Raw genomic sequence first — 11595 nt, 5'->3', positions numbered from 1 at the left:
AATGCCTAGAATGTCAAATCAAATAAACATAAAAACACAATATATAGCATCTAGTAAATCTACTTCAACACAAAACACATGTAGATTAAAAATAAAGGGTGAAAAAGACATTCAAAATACACATTAATCAAAGAAAGATGATGTGACAGTGTTAATATCATACAAAATAGTTTAACACGTGGATAAAGCAGGAAGTTTTTCAATGTTCAAGGGTTTGGTATGTCAAGAAGACAATGAGGTCTTCAATGAGAGTGAGTCTGGTAGTACAGTCTAATATACATAAAACTAAAGATAGAACCAAAAGTGAAGGGGATGGATAGGTAATGGTAGTTGAGGACTTTACCACTCCACACATACCATTTGATAGGACAAATAGACTTGAAGTCAGAGAGATAGAAAGAAATTGAAAAAACCATCATTCAACTAAATGCAGTTTTTTGTTTGTTGGTTGGTTGGTTTGTTTTACCAGGGATCGAACTCAGGTCCTTGTGCTTGCCAGGCAGGCATGGTACCACTGAGCTAAACCCTGGCCCCTGCAGTTTTCTTTAATACATTGCTTCACTCCAAAATGGCAAAATATGCATTAATTTCATGTGCATTTAGAAAATTCACCAAGTTTTACCACATTTTGAATTACAAAATCAAATTTAATGAATTAATGCTAAATGTCCTGAGATGACAATGGAATTATATTAAAGATCAATAATGAAAACATTTTTCAATAGTTTTCCAATAAATAGTGTAGAATGGGAATTTCCAGTCTCTTCTTCCTTTATTATGATGTAAATTCTACAACAATACATGGGTCAATTTTCTTTGTGAAATATCCAGATCAAAGGTTTCTACATATCACTCATGCAAAATAAATAAATAAATAAATAAAGCCACATCGAAGACTTGCAAGGCTTTTGTAAGAAAATTTGACTTGCCTTCAATATTTTGTTATTGATTTAAATCATAAAAAGGCTAACAAAAAACAAAGAGGTCAAACTTCCAGACACTGGTATTGTTGAAAATTTCTTGTATCTGGGGCCTAAACCACAGGTGACAACAGCAAAAAATAGACAAGAGGATTGAATCAAACTACAACAAACTTCTGTTCATCAAAGGAAAAAAAAATCAGAATGAATGGCAATCTGAAAATAATAGAGCTGGTATATAAATATCTAAAATATATTAAGAATACCTACATCTCAACAACAAAGCAAGCAAACAAACAACTCACTTAATAAAAATAAAGAGGACTTTAATAGACATCACAAAGAAGACACAAATCATTAATAAGTGTGTGAAAAGGTGCTCAATATCGCTACTCATTAGGGAAATGAAAGTCAAAAGCACAATGTCATTTCATCTACTACCTGTTAAGAAGGTGCTTTATTCTCTTTCCTTCTTGCTGGGACAAAATACCTGCTACCTGTGATTTAAAGGATGAGAGGTTTATTTTGGTTCACAATTATAGTCCATGATTGGCCAGCTCCAGGACAGAGAGGCACAGCAGAGGGGCACAGTGGAGGAAAACCTGCTCTCTTCATGGTGACCAGGAATAGAGAGAGAAGGAAGGAACCCAGGAGGGAAATAAACCCTACCAGGCCCTGCCTCCAAATATCACACATAGCTATAGTGTCCCATAACTCAATCACCTTCCAAAAGACCCACCTATGAGCATATGAGGCTCTTTGGGAACTTCTAGATAAAAGCCATCACCAGACAGCCGTTATCAAAAATCCATTAAGAAACAAACAAAACCTCCTACCTCCCATAAAAGAAAAAGAAAAGAATTGTAGTGAGGATGGGGAAAAGTTGTACATTATTATAACACTGCAAAATGCTGCAGCAGCGGTGATGAAAAATAATATGGATATTTCTCAAAAAATTAAAAATAGAAATACCATATGACCCAGCAGCCTAACTTCTAGGTTTTGTATAGGTCAGTTTTCTTGTTGCTCAAACTACCTAACAGCTACAACTTAGAGGAGGGAAGGTTTATTTTCTGCTCACCATTTCAGAGGGTTCAATTTATGATTGTCTGGCTGGCTCCATGCAGAAATATGGCATAAAGACATGGTGAAGCAAAGCTACTTAGATAGTAGTGGAAAAGAGAGCAGGGTGCAGCAGCAGAGAGGAAGGGACCAGAGACCAGACACAGTACTCAAAGTCATCCCTCCAGGACCCATCCAGCCACATCCAGAAGTGTGCTTTACTAATCCCCCAGTCAGCCCTCAAGCCAATCAGGTTGACAATCCAAATTAACTGTCTTGGCCTTTATTCAAAGGAATTGAAATCAGGATCTCAAGGAGATACTTATATCACCATATTTATGGCAACCTCATTTGTAATAGCCAATAGGTAGTTTAAAAAAATTGAAATATTGATAAAAGGATAGATGCATACAGAAAATGTGTTTCATACAGACAATGAGATATTATTTTGCTTTTAAAATGAGGAATAGCTCACTATATATGGCAACATAAATGAACCTTGAGGACATTATTTAAGTGAGATAAACCAGCCACAGAAAGAAAAATCCTGTGTTTTTCTGCTTATCTGCGGTGTCTGAAGTGCTCAGATTCACAGTGACAAAGCAGGACGGAGTGGCAGGGGCTGAGTAAGAGGGGACGCAGGGAGTCGCTGTGCACTGTGTAGAATCTCAGCTGTACAGGATGAGCAAGTTTAGAGATCTGCTGAACAAACTGAATAGTCCAGCTCTCATGGGGGTTTTTAACCACAATAAAAATAACTGCCTTAATGAACACTTTGGTGTGATGGAAATGCTTAAAATTAGTCTGGGGTGATAAAAGCACAATTATGTTTTTTGATGAAAATAGTTTAATAATACATTTAAAATAAGAATTTTATATTAATTTGCAGCAAAAAATCTATTTCTTAAATATCATTGTGGAAATGATTACCTGATTATTATAAATCGATACCACATGTAAAGTAATATAGATCAAAATATCACTAAAATTTGAAAATATTTTTAATTAAATAGAAATAATGAGATATATTAACATTGGCAGAAAGCAGCTGTAATGCCTCTTAGATGTAGGTTTACAGTGTGAAAGACTTTTGGGAAAAAAAAAGGAAAAGATAAAGATATTTGACTTTGCTTACAAAATAGTATGATAGAAAAACAAAACAAATTAAGACAACATATAAAACAAAAAATTAGAATAAAGAGAAAACGAATGAAATTAAAAGTTGATCTTTTGAAAATAACTTAAAAATCATGTCTTTATTTCAGTCAAGAAAAAATAAAAAATCTCAAATTAGCAAAATATCAAGAATTTGAAAAGTAAAATCACTTAGGAGTTTTAAAGAAATTTAAAGGATGATGAATGAATATTAAGAATAACCTGGTAAAATAAACTTAGCAATGTAGATTGAAATCATACATTCCCAGAAAGTCAGAAATAGTAAAAATTCATTTAAAAAGACCCAAAGAATCATATTATCTATTAAGTAGATTTTATAGCTAAAATTTGCACACAATGAAGACGCTTGCCTGAATATTATTAGTTTATAATACTGAACACTTAAAGAAAAAATATTATGAATTCTAAAGAAATGTTCGCATTAAGTAGAAAAGGAAGAAATACCTCTCAAGTGAAAAAGTGAGCTAATGTCAGCACTGGTGGTGAAAGTCTATTTCTTTCTAAATTCTGGAAAGCCACAAAGATATTCTCTCATGTGCCATTAATGAATATTTTGTACTACACATCTCAGTTATTGAAACAAAGCAAGAAAAAACAAACCTATCGATTGAAAAGGAAGAAATACAATTCTATTTGAAATGACAAATTTGCCTACATAAAAATTTCCATAGAATCTAAAAAATGGGCCATTAGAAGTAAAAAAAATATTTTACCAAAGTTGTACGGTTTAAGGTTATTGTATTTAAAAAATCAATTGTATTTGTACATGCATTACTAGCAACAAATAATTTAATTGAAATGAAGAAAATAAGTATCATTTATAATAAAATTAAAACATAAAGTATATAGAGATAAATTTTTCAAAATACATAAGATGTTTATATTGAAGCACAGTGAAGTAAAATGATGAAGTGAAATTTCCAGACTGGTGTTGTAAGTAAACCTGAGTGGGAAGATACACCATGTTCATGTCCCTTGTAACACTCACTGTTGTCTGCAACTGTCCCCTAATTTATCTATAGATTTAATAAAGTTTTGATCAAAATCTCAGAAAACTCTTTTTGAGGAGATGAAGAGTGTTAGTATTGGTCAGTTCATAATGATATTCCTATTGAAAGGCAAAGGATATAGAACAGCAGTTTTGAAAATAACATAGTTGTAGCCTTACACTTTTTGATTTAAAGAGTTATTCTAAAGGTAAAGTACCAATATATTTTACTTTGTTTAGTCTAACTACAGGCAAACATATAGATGAGTGGAACAAAATAGGGTCCAGAAAGAGATTTAAATGACTCACGTAGAGTAGTGTATTTATTGTAAACCAATTTGCCAAAGAAATTCAATGAGCTAAGAATAGTCTCTATAACACATTATGCTTTAACAACTGGCCATCTTTGTAGAGGAAAAATAACCTTAGTCTTTACTTCATGAAGCATACAGAAATAGAGATGAACTACAGACATAAGTGTAAGGAGTAAAATTTATAAAGCTTCTAAAGAAAGTATGGGAATATCATTTTGCACATGAGTTAAGAAAAGACTTCTTATAGTTCTTTTTTTTTTTTTTTTTTTTTTTTTGGTACCAGGGATAGAACTCAGGTCCTCATGCTTGCACAGCAGGCTACGAAACCACTGAGCTAAATCCCTGGCCCCTTCTTACAGTTCTTTTATAGGACATAAAAATACAGACTATTAAACAATAATCAGATGAATTGGATTTCATAAAATGATTTTCTTTCTCTTCAAAATCTCTTAAGTACATGAAATGGTAAGTCACAAACTGGGAAGAAAGAAACCATAGACAGAGAAGAGTAGCTGTTTTTTTTTAAAAGTGAAAAAACAAACTTAAAAAGATAAATTACCAAAGAAGATACAAAAAATAACCAAAACCATATTAAGTGTCAGTAACATCATTATGTATTAAGAAAATGTGAATTAAAACCAAAATGAAATACAACTATATTCAATCTAGAATGGCTAAAGTGAAAAGACTAACAATACCAAGCGTTAGAAAGGATTTGGAGCAGCTATTACCTTTCTTGTAAGAATGAAAAATAGTGCGACCTTTCTAGAAACAATGGCTTTTAAAATTAAACTTATCTATTATATTATTCATCCTAATCTCTTGGTATTTATTCAACAAAAACAAGAACTTCTCCTCACATTCCAATTTGTCTAGGTATACATATACATTCTAAGCATTCACTAGAGGCCCCAAATGCAAACAATCCAAAAAGTTCATCAAAATGACAATAAATTCTAGAATTGGAATATCCAAACAATAAAAAGTTATTCTGTAATTGAAAAAGTAAAAAACTACTATTAAATGCAGTAAAAAAGAATGAATCTTAAAATATATACTGAGCAAACACTGGCAAATACCAAAAAAGACACACTGTGTGACTCCCTTTATATGAAAATGTAGTAAAGTCATATTTACTGCATAGTGACAGGAAACAAGTAAATAATTCCCTGAAGTTGAACACAGGGCAAAAATGAGTGTGAAAAAGTATAGGAAAATTTAGAGGATGTTTGTATTGTGAATATTTTTGTAGTCACAAAAATTATATACAGGTTTGCATCTGTCAAAATTCATCAAACTGAGCACTTAGAGTAGATCCATTTAATAGTGTGTTAAATACATCTCAGTAAATTTGACTTTTTAAAAAGGAAGGACTTTTCAACTGCCCTTTACTGTTGGAAGGTCCAAAAAGATGGGTGAGAATACACAACTGGATTGCACAAGATGGAAGTTACAGTGGTGGTGATCATTTCTTTTATAAAACAGGTGAGTAGCGATCCTCATGGAAATAGTTTTCATGAAAAGTTGGTGATAAAGTAAGAACAGTGAAGATAACTCAATAAATGCATTTCTGTAAGGAGAACTGGAAAAGCAGAGTGATAACTGGAGGGGACAGAGCTGGTTATTCTAAAAGTAGGAGTAACATGGGACATTTATATATAAACATTTATATAATGATGAGGATACTCAGGTAGAGTATGAAAAATGAATAGAGCTGGAGAAATAGGGCCTTGAAAGAGATAGCAAAGAAAAGTCAACAGTTTAGACATAAAGCAGGCTCACAATAAAAGGAGAAAAATTGAATTTAAGAAAGAATCAAGAAGCGAATAAATCAATTGATAGGGAGAGAGAAGAAATAGGAAAAGGAGGACTGGGTGGCATTAAGAAAACATTTACATTTATAGGTTAAATTTTAATTTTAAGCATCTCTAGAGCATCAGACACATTTTTTAGTACTGGAGATTGAACCCAGGGTCTTTGTACTGAGCTATAACACCAGCGCTTTTTAGTTTTAAAATAGGGTCTTGCTAAATTGCTAAACTGTCCAGGCTGGACTGAATCTTGCAAACCTGCTGCTTCAGGCACTTAGAGTGCTAGGATTATTGCAGGCATGCACGATCACATGTAGCATGAATACATTCATGGTTCTCCTTTTGTGATGGGCCAGGGTGTGGTACAGCATGGAGAGATGTTTTTTGTCCTCATGGAGCTTGCATCATATATCATGGACAGGACACATAATTGTTGGACAATATTTTGTCAGACAATCAATAAGCAAATAATATTTTATGAACTGAAAAATTCCATGAGGAAAATGAAGCAGTGCAATGGGCTAGAGATTCTCTAGGGGACTGAGAAATGACAGCTGTAGATAAGATGTTTGGAGGTGATCTATCTGACAGGCTTTCATTTGAGGAGAGAATTGGACCAGCAATAGCTCAAGGTATGTGAATTGTGAATTCAAGAAAAATAACAAAGCAGATAATAAGGGTAGTTATATAAAGCCTTGTGAGGTGTACCTCATCCCTTGCCTCTATAAAATCTTATTCCTAACCTCTCCAAATTTGCACTGTCCAGACAGCAGGTCCCATATTACTTTCATAAAAGACCTTCACCCTGTGGGAAATGTACAATTTTGAATTAAGAAGAGAAAAGCACAGTGGCAAAGAAAATGTAACAAGATACAGAGGCTGTGTTAATTTTCCTCTTCCCCCTAGGGCCCTGGGCTTCATTCTGTTCTACTTCCTAACAGCTGGCAGGCTTTTGTTCTTTTCCTCTACAACTGTTTCTCCAGCAGGTAAAGCTCCATTTGGCATCCAGGGCATATGATTGTTATAAGCAGTGTCCCCATGACATTTCATTAGACTAGTCTTTCCACACTTACCATCAGACTACTGGAACCTTGTTAAAAGCACTTAATTGCATCCTATTTTTGAGACTAGAGCTGTACATTAAGATTCTACTGTGTGTTAATGTTTTTTCTTTTTTAGTTTCACCCAAGGTCTTCCTGACAATTTGTGCTCTAACAAAGACTTCTGTTTTTCCTTCTTTGTCTTTATTTCCCTCCCTGCTTACCTATAATCCGGGATGATGCTGGCAAATGTAATAGGCATTGCCTTTTTGCTGATGTGATTTGTGATTTCCTGGGTGTCACAAATCTCTATATCCTTATGGGAGTATTGAGGTTAGAAATGTATGATGATGCTTAACTATATAACTTTCTTGAGATATTGTATCTTCATAGTTCGTTGATGAAATAAATTTTTGGAATGTAATATTTCTGATCAAAAATAAAGTAACTCCATTCTTAAAACATGATGTCTATATTTCATTGATCCTCTTGAAATTCCATGCCCACTAAACACACAAATGAACAAACATAATCTGAATACTTTATGGTAAAGAAGTGAACTGGCAATCTATGTATTTGTGATTGACTATGTTGACTGTTTCTTTTAATACCTGATTTTTATTGGACTTTAATGTGTCAGACTTTATTATTACCTCTTTACATTTATCATTTAATCCTCACAATAGTCTCACTTTTGATGACAGATGATAATTATTATTTTACAGATGTGCAAAGTATAGTTCAGAAGTGTTAAGTAACTTCCCTAAGTTGTGCGGTTATTATGTGCGAAAAATTGACTTAACCCACATATTTTGATTCAAAAGGCATTAGACTTGCATATTCCCAAAGAAGGTGAACCATTTTTCCATGGGATGATGAATTTTCCACTGAACCCCTTATATGTCTGTCCTCACTTTTAAAAAAGATATACACTTATGCTTGCCCATCACATATTTCCTTACTGTGACTAAGAGTATTTCAATAGGGCTGCAATGCAAAATTTCAAGTTGAAGTAGATCCACTTTTTTGTGTATCCAACTTGCTCACTTCTGTTGCTAATTTTAGTGTTCAGCCTCTTTCCTAGGACAACAAAACTGCTTCAAAGTTCTCATTGCTTGTAGCCATATCTTTGCTATCCTTTGCTAGCTGCTGGTGCAATTCTAACACACAGCTGTGTTGATGCTACACCCACCATTGACTATCCTTTGCTAAAGGGTATTGTTACTATTGCCTATCCTTGAGTTCATTTGCAATCTGAGGCCCCTCTCCCATTCAAGCCCCACGTTGTGAAATTTCTCACCCTTTTTATATCATATGCTGTTCTTAATTACATCAGTGAACTACTTTCTCTCCAACACATTCATTCCATTATTTATGCAATTTCCATCCCCAGGAATGCCTTTATCGATTTAGCAAAATAATTTGTGTCGTTTGAGAAGCAACTCATGAATCATCTGTTCTGAAACAGATTTGGTGAATTTCACCTGCTTTCAGAAAGAACTAATGGAAAAAAAAAAAGAATTAATGGATATGGTCTCCCTTGTCTATCTAAAAATCCTTTGCTCCCTTGTAGGCAGTATAGCAATTGCCATCACATTTATTATAGTTATTCTAATTTTTATTTTTCTTAACAGGTAGTGACTTCCTCAAGGGCAGGAATTGTGTCTTTTACACACAATAGGTGTTGATAAGTTTCTGTTATGAATAACAGAATGAATGCATGAATAAAGATTATATACTGCTATACTACTACTACCCAGATAGATACATCCAATAGGAAACGTTTGCATACTACACAGTGTAGCAATTGCTGAGATTCTGGTCTCATTAGGTTGGGTTTATGCTTTTCTTTAAAAAAACACTGTCTAGTAGAAATTTGAGAGTGATTACTAGTGTCTCATGTCCTGAAATACAGAAAGTAGTATGTATTATATTACAGTGGCATCCTTTGGGAGGGAAAGAACAGATGTCTTGAATCAGAGATACAAAGCTGAATGGAGAGCCTTCTGTTCCAAGCCCTGATAAGGTCTGTTCTTTATTTTCATGCATCATCCTCTCTCTCTTCACATTTTAGAACTCTGTCCCCATCTATCCAAAATTTCTGTGTATTTGTTTTTCATGCCCTTCTGAATGCTCACTTTTTACATCATTTCACTGATACTTGAATTTTGTATTCATCTCACTCTATACTCTTTAACTTGGCTGCAATGAAATCACTTCCTGAGGTTTTATTATGTTATCCTTATAGAAGGTGGACTAGAGCCTCGGGATATCATGGGGTAAAAACACCAAAATGGACACCCTAGTTATTTTCTATGGAAAGTAGTCATTGTACAACATACAGAGCACACTAGGAGAAAGAGGGGTAAACTTAACGATGATGAAGCTTGTACATTTTATTTGACTGCTCTTTCCATGAGTGTAAACACAATATGGCAAGCAGCTTTAAAGGGGATCATTGTTTATTTCCACATATGAAGAACTGTGTGGGCTCAAGAGCCTTAGAGGAAGAATGAAGTAGAGGCTGACCGGTGGGCCCTGGGGGACTTTCTAAACACAGACTCTTCAGGTCCCCTCTGGAGCAGCCATAGCACTTAGAAAATTTGCAATCAAAGTAGTCACTGGGTGGAGACCCAGAGCAGGCAGGGTGGGAGATCTTCATTGAATAGTGCAAAGTGAAGGTCCTCAATCAATTAAAAATAGTTAAAATGTGGTTTCTAAGCCTTTCTGTCTACTCTTTTCTGTCCCTTCTCCTAAACGTCCAGCCTTTTCTCCCTCGTCCCAGGGATATTCTAGACCTGAGCACTCTTGATGACCCTAGTTTCTTAAAACTACCTAGATTAAGTAGGGAGTACCCATGATCCCAGATGATAGAAGTTCCTGGATTCTAAGATTATTTGTACTTTGGGGATAAATTCGATTCAAGGTCCCTTTCTCATTAGAACTCACACTAATTACTGGCTTAGATTTTTTTTATTTAATAAACACAAACTTTGAAGAACCAAGTGCTGACTTAGTGTTTGAATTTTTCCATGCATATTTTGTTGTCCTATAATTTATTACTGAAAACACATAGACAAGAAGATATAGGGAAATTATTTCCTGGTAATTTATTAAATTGTGATATAAGCAGCCAATGATACCTGATACATAAACCAGGACTTGTTAACCCCTCAAGCCTCTGTTCAGAGAAGACTTGAAGAAAATCATTCATCTTATATATTGTTGTTTTGTCCAGGCTCAAAATAAACAAACAAATAAAATAATACCCCCTATCTGGCATAATAGGAGCTCAATTTAACATAAATCCACCAAAGAAATAGTATTAGCAATGTGATTAAACTTCTACTCTCTCCAATGAGATTGATCTAAATTACTGTACATTTGAACTTGTACTCTAGCTTGCTCTAAATGGATTAAAAACCATTATAATCTTCTTGTCACAAAAATGCTTATATTAAAAATGTATGTCTAGGGCCGGGGATTTAGCTCAGTGGTTCCGGCCCCTGCCTCTCAAGCGCAAGGTCCCAAGTTCGATCCCCGGTACCAAAAAAATTAAAAATAAATTAAAAATAAATAAATAAATAAAAATGTATGTCTAGGTACTAATTTCCCTCTTTATCAATTATTATATTTAAATTTAACTAGGGTCTCCCGGAGATAAATCACAGTAATTCAAATGGAAGACTCAAGAAATACAAATTTCTGTTTCCAAGTTCAGACATTTCATATTTCATCAAATTTCCACACAATTTAACACTTATTCTGCTGCTTACATAAAGAAACATATCCATCCCCAGCAAGAAAGCAAATAAAAACCTACCTCTGAAGGAGTCTTCATATACATGGCATGGTTCTACTGACCATGGTCTTTCTAAGGCAGCTGGAAATAGGAAATATTCTGTTTCTATAGCAAACCAGGGCTTTATTGACTTGACCCCCTCAACTACAGATTATTTAGATACCTTGTAATAGTCATTCATTGAGATAAATACTCCGCCCTCTGCCTCATATATAGAGCACCCCAAATAGTCAAAGAGAGTGCTTTTTAGTTCCACAAATTATGCTTCTACCTACTTTGTAACCCAAATTATAAACGTACTACATGTCCTGTCAAAAGTAACTGCATACATTTAGATCACATTCCATCTACAAAAAAAGAACTTTTAAATATCTTCCAAGAGGGTATTTGTCCTCTTCTAGAGTAATACAATGTGGCCAATACCCATGACATTTGGAGATAGCCATTCAAATCTCTACAGGGTAGAAGCAACCCTGGTGAAT

The sequence above is a fragment of the Heterocephalus glaber genome, unplaced genomic scaffold (assembly GCF_053883595.1).
Source record: "Heterocephalus glaber isolate CG9 unplaced genomic scaffold, H.glaber_assembly_v1.0 deba00001461, whole genome shotgun sequence".
NCBI classification, from domain to species: Eukaryota; Metazoa; Chordata; class Mammalia; order Rodentia; family Bathyergidae; genus Heterocephalus; species Heterocephalus glaber.
Note: the sequence above shows the minus strand (reverse complement) of the source record.